Genomic DNA, 15000 nt, shown 5'->3' with positions numbered 1-15000 from the left:
GCTTCTTTTCCTGCCCACCCACTATCATTTGTATAAATACATGCATACATAGATACACACACATATATACACACATATACACACACACACACATATATATACACACATACACACACACACACATATATATATACACACATATACACACACACATATATATACACACACATATACACACACACACACATATATATACACACATATACACACACACACACACACACACACACATATATATATATATATGCAACAGTACGACTCAAGGTGGGAGAATTTCGTGCGTTAGCACTTATGAAGCTTTCAAATTTGTTATGTATGCATGTCTCTTCCATATTTTAATTATTATAAATCTTCCATTGAGGAGGGACCCGGTTTGCAACAAAGATACAAGACACCATCTTTCGGATGTAGTTAACACAGAGAAATTCCCATTCGGAACTTGTGGAAAGTCTTGCATATTTTTACTGTTCCACTGACAGATGGCACTTGTAATGTACGAACTATCCGGTCAGTTTCTCTTTCTGAAAATCTCAGTTTACCCGAATTCTCCTTTAAGCATTTACTAACAAAACCTTGTGCTCCAATTATTATTGGTATGAAACCAATCAAGTATCCGAAATGTTGGGATCAGTACTGGCACTGCAAATGCATTGTGGGATATTGTGTTGTTGAAATAGGAGAGTTCCGACTGCCATATTCTCCTAAGTCTGATGTAATGTTCTCGGGTCACTATCTTTATTCACAGTACCTTTATACGAAACACTTTCGTCTATGCCTAGGTACTTGTAACATTTTTTATGTGGAATGGGGAAAATAGAGAGAGACCGTTGATGCTGAAAACGTTATTAATTTCAGTTGTTTTTTGGGCATTGTTAACACTTTTAGCATAAAAGACGACTTCAGGTCGTCTACAAAGAAATTATGAGTTACAGTGATATTTCTAGCAGCTGAAGATCCTTTTCTGCAGTTGGAACGATAATGGATTCAGTGCCAAAATGAAAGACTATCTTCCTGGAATATTCCCTTTGAAATGCCTATACTATCAGAAGCGATTATTCCATTCTCAGTTGAAAGGATAAGTATTGTTGTCCATGTCTCTGTGATTCTCTCTATAGCAGCAATTAAGGTAGTATGTACCTCTGCCAGATGTAGGCACTTCGACAGCCATAAATGAGGGATAGAGTCAAATGCCTTCTTATAGTTAAGCCATACCGTCACAAGGTTTCTGCGTTGTTATCTTACTTCAAACAGTACAGCTTTGTTTATTAAAAGTTGTTCGGCACATCTCCACACTCCCTACTTTCCACCAGCCTGTCCATCAGTCACAATATTGTTCGACTCACAATGGTCCTGGAGGAATTGGTTGAGGCAACTTGTGTACAGATTGTGCATAATGTATAGGCAAGCAATGGGCTTGTAGTTTCCTGTCATCTCGGTGATTTCATTTTTGGCAACAAGATTTGTCCCTGCTGTAGCAATTTGGTATATCAGTCTGACCTTCCAAAGTCCTTTTGAACATACATATCAATTGGTTTCTATAAAATGTCAGCTTCTTGTACCAATATCCGACTATTAGGTCTCTTCCCGGTGCCTCCCCATTCTGCAGTTTGCCTACTGCATCAGTTTTGTACGTTTTACTTGTTAGTGTTGGTACAGTATTCTCTCTCAATTGTATTTAACCATGATGCATTCAAGTTGAAATCCCTCTTTTCGTTCCAAATTTTTGACCAGAATAATCGTAGATTTTCTTGGGAAAGAGATTTCTTAATGGTAATATTTTCTTCCCTCATCTCTGTGTATAATTCTTGTGGGTTGGAAGCAAACTTGCGATTGATACTGGCTCGCTCAAAAATTCGCTTGCGAAAGCGGAGTTTCTCGCTCATCGTCCTGAGTTCATATTTTAAAGTGATTAGCTTTCCCTCAAGAGCTCGGTGTGAAGAGTTGCCATAAAGTTTCATTAATTTGCATGTATGTATGTATTTACGTATCTATCTATCTGTATGTCTGTCTACGTCAGTTGAATATCACATGAATATAGGTATGATGCAAATTACAAACAATGAATTAAATAGAGAGATACTATAGAGCCTGAGAATTGAGATCGCCAAGATGTAGCAGCTACGAGAGTCGAACATAAAGATTGTCCCTACTATCATTGAGCATTGGCTTCAATACAACCCAACTTGAAGAAACATCTGGAAGCTTTAGAAATATCCAGCAAAAAGTCGGCATTACATGGAACTGCATGCATATTGCGCGAAGTACTGTCTGTCTGGGGTCCTTGTGACTTGACAGTCAGTACAAAACCCCAGTAGACAATATCTTTATCAACAACGCGACGTCTTAAATAATAATTGCAGTACCAGGCAGTGGCTGCCATGGCTTCTGATTTTAACTGATCTGGGAGTGATATCATATACATGGTTTTGTCTTGGTATAAAAAAATGGGCTACAGCAAATATTCTGCTCAATACTACAGATTAACTTGTCAGTTGCTTGACCTTAACCAGTTGAGCATGTCCCTTGGTGGCTGACGATATGTGCATCTCTGATCACGAGCAGAAGTAGTGGGGGAGCATCATAGCCATGTGTTGAGAGGAATTCTTTGGGGTTTGGATAATTCGTCCCCGGAAACATGGGTGTTTTGTTCATCATCCTTAAGCAACCCTCATTCAGGGACCTTTTGAGCGGAGTGGCCTACTCGACCTGGAGAAAATACTAACTGGGCTCCACCTACAAGACCACGTGCTGTTTATCTCGATATGAGACCACTATATCGCGCACATATGATTGTGATGCATGTGCCTGGTGTACCCTCATCAGACGGGTAGTCGTGATGGGTATATTGGGCTTTGTATATTTTACCCCAGTGTCACTTTGATCGTATGCACTGCTCTCTCACTCAATAACAATAATGATGATGGTTATGATTATAAAGATTTCAAAGTTTGGCACAAGGACTTTGATAATTAGTATAATATCACACGTTTCAGGTGGAAGTTACAGTCGATTATAACTTCACCAAAATGACTTCAACTTATTTTATCGACCCCCAGAAGAATGAAAATGAAGATTGGCTTCGGTGAAATTTGAAATGCAAATACAAAGACAAACGAACGTGACTACATGCAGTAAGGCATCTTGTTTCATGCTCTAATGGCTTTGCTTGTTGGTTTTATTGTAGCAATGATAATGATATTAATAATAATATCACAGGTTAGGTGAAGATCACAGCCGAGCACATTGTGTTTCTGGTGTTAATGTTACCGACCAACGCTAGAGAGATATGAAAGTGAAAGGCGACGTCCGGCAAGATTCACTTTGCTTATAATCCGTTCGCGCCCGTGTGTGAGTGTGTTGAGGAGATACAAGCAAAACAATAGCGACAAGAACAATACTGACGACGTCGACAACGTACTTAACAACTCATCCAAAACGAAAAGGACGACGACAATTTGTGTTAGACAAGAGTTAAATGGGAGATAGATGTGTAAAAGAAAACAAACAAAGCAAAATACAAACAGGAGAACCCCTCTGTCACAAACAAACAAACAAAAAAGGATTATTTAATGAATCCAAAGAGTGAAATAAACAAAAGAAATGTTTAAGCAGACGACAGCTAATAGATAATGGCGGTCGACCAAAACTAAACGAACATTTAATGATTTCTTTGTTAGCCATTAGGTTGTTATTAGCTTCATATAACCACAGCGCGTGGAGTAGGGTTAAATGGGCCCTAATCGTTTAGGTAGAGTGAGTTATATCTCAGAGCAGAACAAATAAACCTTATTTTTGTTTGTAAATACAGAAGAAATATCAAATGTTCAGTATTACATTGTTTTATATAAGAAAACTTTGTGAAGATTTTTCAACTGGCAACCAGAAATCCTCTCAACGTATATTAAATTATGATCACTTTTGTATCGTATTACATATGCTGTACTCTGCCACAGCTGAAATTTTAATTCAATAATTTTGAAGATAATGGTGATAATCTAAAAAGAAAATTGTAATTCTTTGGTTGACAGAATCGTTAGAGTACCAGAAAAAATGTTTGCAGTCTTTGTTCTGGCCATTTACGTTCTAAGTTCAGATCCAATCGAAGTCAGTCTTCACTTTCAATCATTAGGGGTCGATGAATTAAATTGCCAATCAAGTACAAGGATCTATGGTGTCAGTTAATCTCCTTCACAAATACTTGGCCTTATACCCATACTAAGAACAATTTTTGGCTCCAGGTCTAAAAGGGATGTGATACCCCTGTATTGGTGCAATGTACCAGGGAATGTTAAATGATATCAACCGGATAAACAATTAAGATCGGAGGCAGAAAATATAAAGTCGACATAGGTGGGATTTGATTTTAAATTATAAAGTGACTTAACAAAGTGCCTCAGCATATTTTATCCGAACCCCCTCCCTCCAGCTCTATCACTATGTCTCTTTCGGTATTTGTTTCACTGAGCATGCGTCTCTCTTATTCTCTCTCTATTCTGTTATTCTCTCTCTATTCTCCTGAGAAGGAGAGAGGGGTGGGGAAGGAAGATTGCTATAACCGTTCCATTTGGCCTTTCTGTTTTTCTACATCTTTATTGACAGACGCTATTTGACCGATGCGATTTCAAGATTATCTAGCTCCTATTTCTCAAAATAAAGTTGCGAATTCTTCCATGTGAGAAAGCAAATGTGATATAATAATAATAATAATAATAATATAAGGTTGTCCCAAAAGTTCGTAGAAAGTCTTGGAAAATAATGGTCTTTATTTTGAGGAATAATTTTTGTTGTTTTTGTTAGTACTTGGCGAGTAAAAATTCAATTTTCGCAAGTGTTTACGAACTTTTGGGACAACCTAATAATAATGATAATAATAATAATTACCGGGTGTTAAGTGCCGTTCTAATGTTTGTGTATTTATTATAAATATTATACACATCGTTATTCCAATCTAATGCTGTTTCATTATTCCAATCTAAAGCTGTATTTAAGCCTGGTTAGCTTTCGCAAAACATTTAGCAAACATTTAGAGAGGGTCATTATGCTAATATTATTAACACACGCACAGGTTCAATTCCACTCCTTTATTATTAGTCAATTGGTTAAACATCCAACTAGCTAATCGATCGTTTGTTTAATTTGGTTAAGTAGGAAGTCATTTGTTTTGTTTTTGTTTGTCAAACCTCTTTCTTCGTCTCCCTATACATAACAAAATTGGTTTCAACACACGAATTCACATAAAGAATCTTGCAAACTAGATACACTAGCAAACGTTTTGCTTACTAATTTCTATACGGAACCAACATTCTTTCAGTTCCCTTAGAATATTCGTGGGTATTCATCACTGAAGAGACAAAATGAAGTCGAAACACTATCTAACGGTTCGCTAAGAACATTCTGTGCGAGTTGTGTTTTTATCGCAAATGACTTCTAGCACCATTTTACATTTCAGTATGGTCACCAATAATGTTATACATTGTTTTAATCTAATGCTATTTCAAGTTCTGTTTAATTATCGAGATCATAAACGTGTAATAATGTCCTTCTCTTTTTGTATATATCTATGTTCTTTGGCTAGTGGAGATAGGTTAGAGACATTTGTAGTGCTGATGACGCTTCCTGAGGCTGAAACACGTGTGCATGACTATCTTCTTGCATCCAGATGATAAGCCTGTGGTTTTCATAAATAGCTGTCAACTTTGGACAAGTTTTGATTCTCTTGTGCAGTTGGTCTTAATTGTCCTTTGATGACTGTGACACAGCCTTTGGAGATACTTTAAAAAAAGAAAGAATTTATGTTGTTTGGTATTTGATACACCTGTATTTATTCGTTGTTCATGTTCGTGCCACACTTGTTTCTTTTTACCCATTTCTGTTTAATGTCATTTATCTTTCATCGTTCATTTGTTTCACTCATTCGACTGACGCCATGTTGAGGCGCCGCCTTGAAGGGGTTACTCGAATAAACCGACTCCATTACTTATTATCTTTAAGTCTGACATTTAGTCCATCGGTCTTTTGTCGATCTGCTAAGTTACGAAGAGGATTACAAACCAACACCAGTTGTTAAACGGTGGTTTACAATCATAACACAAACACAAAAATTCACACACACATGTATGTATAAACAAAAACACATACGTATATGTAGGTTTGTATATAAGGATGTTTGTCAATTTTTTAATTAATATATAATAATTTATTAATTATCTCTCTATTTTCTCATCTTATTGTAATAAATACTCATATGTATAAAGCACGGTTTATATATTTACCTTACGGTTGAATATTATCTGTAATGTTCGACATTCTTTACATAGGTAACTAACAAGTACTTTTATAGGATTTTATTAACCCTTAATGAGGTTTGTAACCTTTAATTATACACATACGCACACACACACACATTTAAGACACTGAAAGGTGGCTGCGTAGAAAGAAGTTTGCTTCTCAAATACATGGTTCCAAGGCAAATGCCTTCTTCTATAGCCGCATACACCCATACATATATACACCCATACATATATGTATATATGTATGGGTGCGCGTGTCTCTGTGTCTCCGATTATCCCTACCATCGCTTGACAAACATTGTTGCTGTCTTTACATCACCGTAACTTAGCGGTTTGGCAAGACAGAAACTTTAGAATCCGTGCCAGTTTCAGTAAAGTAAAACTAATTCCTGGGTTTGATTTCTTCGGTTAAAACTATTTCAAGTTCTTGCTCCAGCATGGTCGCAGTCCAATAACTGAATCACGTACAGGAATAACAAAACAAAAGAATATATTTATACATAATACAAATACACACACATTTTTCTGCGTGCGTGCGTGTGTACATACATAAACACACGCACGCATGCGCGCACACATCACACACACACACACACACACACACACACACACACACACACACACACACACACACACACAGAGGATTGTATTTTGGAATATATATTGTTTCCATTAAGCTATCAGTTTAGTTTTGCAATAAAAGTTAATGGATATTGACTCAACCTTATATTTCTGGAATGACTTTGAGAATCTCGTATTATTTATGAAAATCATAATGCAAAGATTAAATTTAATTCCGGGTTTAGCAAATATAATGCATTTTAAAATAAATTACCCTAAATAAATCTAACCATCAGCGGCATTATAATATCGTTGGCACCGTCAGTGAATTCTCAAATCTTATCACATCAGTCAAAACAAAAGACAAAGTTAGACATACACAAACCATATATACTATATATATATATATATATTATATATATATATATATATATATGCACACACAAATCATATATACATACATATATACACACAAACCACATATGTATACATATATACACACAAACCATATATATATACATATATACACACAACCATATATACATACATATATACACACAACCAGATATATATACAATATACACACAAACCATATACATATATACATCTATATATACACATAAGTATATATTAATAATATCATATATATATATGTATCTATCTAAAATTGCATATATATATATATATATAATATATATATATATATATATATATATATATATATATGCACACCCAAATCATATATACATACATATATAACACACAAACCACATATGTATACATATATACACACAAACCATATATATATACATATATACACCACAAACAATATATACATACATATATACACACAAACCAGATATATATACATATATACACACAAACCATATACATAATACATCTATATATAACATAAGTATATATTAAAATATTCATATATATATATGTATCTATCTAAAATTGCATAATATTATTATATATACCTCATTTCTTTTAATATATATATATATATATATATATATATATATATATATATATATATATATATATGCATGCATATGTATGTATATATATATGCATATATATATATCTGTATATATGTGTGTGCGTGTATGTATATATATGTATATATTCTTAATATACATGTGTGTATGTATATATGTATCTAAAATTATGTATATATATATACACATACATATATATGTTTATATATATTGAATTAAGTATACGCACACAGATACATACATACACATGCATACAGACACTCACAAACATACATACTTTCTCACACTTGCACCCACAGACATGCACACATATGTGTATGTGTGTGTATGCATGTTTCTGAGTTTGCATAGATAGCTAGGTAGGTAGGTAGGCAGGTAGGTAGATGGATGAATAGGTAAATAGACAGGCAGATATAGATAGATATAGAGAGATAGATAGATAGAGAGAGAGATAGAGAGAGAGAGAGAGAGATAGAGAGGGTGATAGATAGATAGATAGATAGATAGATAGAGAGAGAGAGAGAGAGAGATATAGAGAGATGCAGATAGATAGATAGATAGATAGATAGATAGATAGATAGATAGATAGATAGATATAGATAGATAGATAGATAGATAGATAGATAGATAGATAGATAGATAGATAGATAGATAGATAGATAGATAGAGATATATATATATATATAGAGAGAGAGATGCAGATAGATAGATAGAGAGAGAGAGAGAGAGAGATAGAGATAGATAGAGATAGATAGATAGATAGATAGATAGATAGATAGATAGATAGATAGATAGATAGATAGATAGATAGATAGACAGATAGATATAGAGATAGATATATAGAGATAAAGATAAATAGATAGATAGAAAGATAGATGGATATGAAAAATGATGGAATCCCCAGCTGTGTCAGCTGTCATTGCAATAAATGACCGCCAAAAGAATCAATTGAAAGGTCAACGAATTGGAAAGAAGTTCTTCGTTGGATGAGAAACAGCAGCAGCAGCAGCTGATGCACCTGTAATTTCAGGTGCGATTCTGCACTGTTTAATAAATTCAATTCACTTTGATACACAGCGAAACACACTCACAGCCCACCTCATCATCATCATCATCATCATCTTGCACATACTCAGCTTATGTCTATATTTTCTTCGCGCGCGCGCGCGTGTGGGTGGGGTGGGGGCTTGGGGTGGACGTGTGGGTGGGATACCGTTTGTATAAAGAAGGGTGAAGAAGATAAACCCACACAAGTGCATAGAGACAATAGCGGCAGGTTAAAAGTCACAGCGGGGTTTACACACACACGTATACGCACCACACGTACACACAAATACATACAGAAGTGTATGTATATGTGTGTATGTATGATGTGTGTGTGTGGTGTGGTAGAGCGCAGACCTCATCTGTGAATTTATCACCTCAGAAGTGACAAAGATAAGAGAGCGGTAATTAAGTGAAGTGACTTGGCGCCATTTGCTTTTAAGACAACGAGCAGTGACATCATGTGGCAACAACAGAAAGCAAAAAAAGAAACACACTTTATTCTTTTATCCCTTCTTCTCTTCAATATCCCTTCACCATTTTTTAGGGAACCATAATTACTTATTTTATGACAACACACACCACACACACATTTACATACGATACACATACGTACACATTTGTTTTATATATATATACAAATGTATAAATGTATGTATAAATGTATGTATGTATATATATATATATATATATATTATATATAATATATATATTATATGTTATATATAATATATAAAGTATGTATATCTTTATATATATATGTATATATATATAAATGTATATATCTTTATATATATATATATATATATATATATATATAATGTATATATATTAAATGTATGTATATATCTTTATATATTAATATATTATATATATATATATATATATATATAAAAGTATGTATATCTTTATAATATATATATATATATATATTATATATATATATATATATATATTATATAATGTATGTATATCTTTATATATATAAAATATGTATATCTTTATATATAATATATTTATATGTTATATATATATATATATAACCTATACATATATATATATATAAAGATATACATACATTTTTATATATATATATATATATATATATATATGTTATATATATATATATATAACATATATATATATAAAGATATACATACATTTATATATATAATATATATTATAAAGATATACATACATTATTATATATATATATATATATAAAGATATACATACATTTATTTATATATATATATTATATATATATATATATATATATAGCATATTAAATGCATGTATGTATGCGTTCATATATGTAAGGATGGATGTATAACATATATATATATTCCGAGGAAGCCGTGTGTTAGGAATTTCGATTCGAGGCCCAGTACTTTCGCGTTCAATCTCACTGCGCGACAGCTTGGACAAGTGTCTTCTACAGTAGCCTGCAACCAGCCAATTCTTTGGCAGGTGTACAGACGCTTGTCTTGTATATACGTATATACAAGGCAGAATCTGGCAGAATCTTTAGCGCTCTGGGCGAAGAGGTCGACTTTGCTTTCATCCTTTCGCGATGGATAAATTAAGTACCAGTTTCGTACTGGGGTCGATCTAATCGACCTCCCGCAAAATTTCGAGCCTTGTGCCCAGAGTAGAAAAGAATATACGTATATACATAGATATTTCTTTTTTGTATTTGGTTCGCAAGGTTCTTGATGCGAATTCAGATGTTGAAACAAATCTTGAGTCTGGGGGAAGTCATTACACCAATAATTACACACGCACAGGTTTAATTCCACTTCTCCACTTCCTTATTATTAGTCAATAATCTAACCAACCAGCCAATCGATCGCTTGTTTAACGTGTTGGTTAAACATTCAATCGGTTTGTTTATTCTTCCAAGTGCTCTCGTTGTTGTTTGCAACCTTTTCAGTGACCTCTGACATCCCAACTCGCTTCGAAGGCTGCTTTTGTGTGTCTCATTCATAGACTCGCGCACGTGCGCGCATTTATATATACACATACATGCATATATAGCCATACATATATAGATACCTTTCTGTATACACACATACATACGTCCATTCACACGTATATGCATACATTCATACATATTCCCGGCAAAAAGGGATTTCCATCACTTTCGACGATGAGCATTTAATTAATTTACTTCTCTTTAACTGATATTGTAAATTACTCAGTATTCCACAGACTCCTATTAATTTAACATAATCCCCTGGCAAAATCAACGAGGCTGAGATTACCACAACTCTGTTATATGAATTAGTAGCACCGTTTATCCGACGGGCTTGACACTTACTTAGGCCCTCCTTTTGCTCCCTATGGGGCCTTTTCCTTACATTGGGGTTTTGGAATTGTCATTGATGCTTCAGGAACATTGAATTTTTTTCTCGGGAGAGGTGTTGGTCCAACACAAATCTATGTTTACTGCTGGTCCGTATTTGTTTGGTGTCTATCCTTTGACCTGTCCAGCGTGAAAGGCCACATCATATCGCACCAAGGATTGACTCTTGTGGTGGTGTACAGACAAGACAGTTTCTGTTTATGCAATTTCACTTGAGCCGATCCGAGATTGGAGTAAAGAATACTTTGCCGAGATGCCAGTCAGTCGCATTGAACCAGGGACGTTATGATTGCGGAGCGAACTCCTTGAGCAGTTATATAATGGCATTACAATTAGTCTGGTTATGTAGGGTTCTATTAATACTTAACTCCCAAACTGTAACCAATAACATAGGCAGACGCCTCTTATCGAGCGGACCCTGTTCTGACATCCAAAGTTAGCCAACTGTTAAGTTATTATCTGCTAATAAATCCAATAGAGTCTCCTTTTAAGCTGTGGTCATATGAATGATGGAGGACAGAAGCGTGGCGATTGCTGACGAATTTACGAGTCTGATGATGGAAAGGTATATATGACGCATCGGCCATTGTTTCCCACCAACTGCAAGCCGAGGATGATGACGACGACGATGGTGGTGGTGGTCACGATGATGATGATGATGATGATGATGATTGTGATGGTGGTAGTGGCAGTGTTGATGGTGGTCCTAGACGTCGTTGGATGAACTGGGGGAGTAAGTGTGTGTGTGTGGGGGTGTTAATGTCGACGTCTGGCTTTTGTGCGGGTTTCACTTCTAGAGAATAAAAGGGTAGATTTCCATTGGGTAGGGGACAAAATTGTGGATTCAGTGTCTATCGACGCCAATTCCTTTCGCTCCCAATGGTCTTGGAGATGCATGGTCACCACATCATCTCATTCCGATTTTGTATCCATTCCTATATTAATGCACGTGTGCACATACAACACACACACACACACACTCTCTCTCTCTCGCACACAGCCTGCTTCCCAACCATATGGTTCCGGGTTCAGTCCCACTGTGTGGCACCTTGGCCAAGTGTCTTCTACTATAGTCTCATGCCAACAAAAGCCTTGTGAGTGGGTTTGGTAGACGGAAACTGAAATAAACCCGTCGTGTGTGTGTGTGGTTTGTCCCAACTACCATAGACTGACAACCGATGTTGGTGTGTTTACGTCCCCGTAACTTAGCAGTATGGCAAAAAAAGACCAATAGAATAAATACTAGGCTTACGAAGAATAAGTGCTGGGGTACGATTAGTTCGACTGAAAGGCGGTGCTCCAGCATGGCTGCAGTCAAATGGCTGCAGTCAAATGGCTGAAACAAGTAAAAGAATAGAAGAATAATCGTAAGGAGCTGAAGCATTGGTAAAAGATTGTTTGCCAACATAACACGGCAGTCCTGGTTTAGGACGAATGTTGCTGTAATTTAGCCCAGGAGACATCGTCTCTAGCTGGCTTCACGACACGATGTGTGTCCTTGTAAACTTTGGAATATATTCTGTTATTCTTTTAATACAGTTCTGTATTTAAGAGCTGAGGAATTATTTACATTATTTACATTTGACGGATATTTGTCCTCATCTTGTTTGTTGTTAACAAAACGTTTCGGCTGATATACCCTCCAGCCTTCATCAGGTGTCTTGGGGAAATTTCGAACCGAGGTTCCCCAAGACACCTGTTGAGGGCTGGAGGATATATCAGCCGAAACGTTTTGTTAACCACAAACAAGATGAGGAACAAAATATCCGTCAAATGTAAATAATGCTGTATTCTTTTATATGTTTCATTCATTTGACTGCGTCCATGCTGGAGCACCGATTTTAGTCGAACAAATCGACCCCAGGACTTGTTCTTTGTGAGCCTAATACTTATTCTTTCAGTGTCTTTCGCTGAACCTCTGAGTTACGGGGTTGTAAACACACAACATCTATTGTCAAGCGATGGTGGGGTGTGACAAACATATACACAAACACGCACACACACACATATATATATACACGACAGGCTTCTTTCAGTTTCCGCCTACCAAATCCACTCACAAGGCTTTGGTCGATCAGAGGCTATAATAGAATACACTTGCCCAAGGTGTCACGTAATGAGATGAGAATTCGGAGCCATGTAGTTAGTAAGCATATTGCTTACCACACAGCCACTCCTGTGAGCTGGCAGAAACGTTAGCACGCCGGGCGAAATGCTCAGCAGTATTTCATCTGTCGCTACGTTCTGAGTTCAAATTCCGCCGAGGTCGACTTTGCCTTTCATCCTTTCGGGGTCAATTAAATAAGTAACACTTACGCACTGGGGTCGATATAATCGACTTAAATCGTTTGTCTGTCCTTGTTTGTCCCTTCTGTGTTTAGCCCCTTGTGGGTAGTAAAGAAATATATATGAATAGATTTAAAAAAAAATATTCGACTGTTGCTCAGACGGAAAGTTATTTTTGATTAAATAGACTGATGATTAAAGACATTGCAGCCTTGAATATCACGATTCGTTATTCGCATGTACTTTATTCACGGTACAAATATCAAATATACCCTTCCAACATAAACAAGAAAATTGTTTTTGTTTTGAGGGAGATTTGGCTACCGTTTCTAGTAATTCTGGAAACCACGCGGCGGTTTCGTGTTTTTACTTATTTACTTGTCCATTGTATTCTTTTATTTGTTACGTCTTTCAGTCATTGGACTGCGGCCATGCTGGGGCACTGCCTTGAAAGGTTTTGGTCGGACGAATGTACCCAAGGGTCTTATTTTTAAGTCGTGTACTTAATCCATCGGTGTCTTTTGCCGAATCACTAGCTTACGGTGACATAAATAAACCAACGCTAGTTGTCAAGCGGTGGTGCTGGTGAAACACAAAGGAACACACATATGTAGACACAAACACACACGCACACATATATACATACGTGTATATGTTTGTGTGTATATATACATATATGTGTATGTATATAAATACATATGCGTGTGTGTATATATACCTTTATATATATATATATGTTATATATATATATATTATATATATATATATATATATATATATATGTATGTATGTATATATATTATATATACGCATACATACACATGCGTGCCTGGATAGATAGATAGATAGATAGATAGATAGATAGATAGATAGATAGATAGATAGATAGATAGATAGATAGATAGATATTAGGGTTATATATGTACGCCGGGCTTTTCCGTCTACCATATCCACTCACAAGGCTTTGGCTAGCCCGAGCTTTAGCAGCAGACGCTTGCCCGAAGTGCTACGCAGTAGGATTGAACCTGAGATCATATGGTTGGTAAGCAATTTTCTTAACCACATAACCACGCCTCAATAAGAATCCTCTAACATTACGTAAACAGAATTTGGTGGACGCATTCAGTCATTCACCGTTATGGAGTGACACACACAAAAAAACTCTTTAATCTACCCTCATATTGGCAAGAGAAAAGAGAAAATATATTAGTCTTTATTTTATTTTTATTTTTTCTAAATAGCAAAAAAGAGAACCTTTAATATATTTGGACTGCGGTTGTTTAATATATTATATCATTTAACAAAAGACCGTTGGCTCGAAGCTTGCTTCTTCAAACTGCACTTCGATTGACTATCGGAAACCAGCATTAAAACTATAACATTTTCATCGTTTTTCCTTTCATTTTCCTCTTCTTTTTTTTTTTGCCATCAGACTATTCGCTTAATAATA

The 15000-nt window shown here is 35.5% G+C and overlaps 1 protein-coding gene across 1 annotated transcript in view; it reads left to right on the top strand.

Annotated features, from left to right (window-relative positions):
* LOC115218334 (POU domain, class 4, transcription factor 3-like) overlaps window positions 1-15000 on the top strand; it is a 28342-nt gene that overhangs the window by 12087 nt on the left and 1255 nt on the right. The window lies entirely within an intron of this gene.

The sequence above is a fragment of the Octopus sinensis genome, linkage group LG13, assembly GCF_006345805.1.
Source record: "Octopus sinensis linkage group LG13, ASM634580v1, whole genome shotgun sequence".
NCBI lineage: Eukaryota > Metazoa > Mollusca > Cephalopoda > Octopoda > Octopodidae > Octopus > Octopus sinensis.
This window is presented reverse-complemented; position numbering and strand designations above follow the sequence as displayed.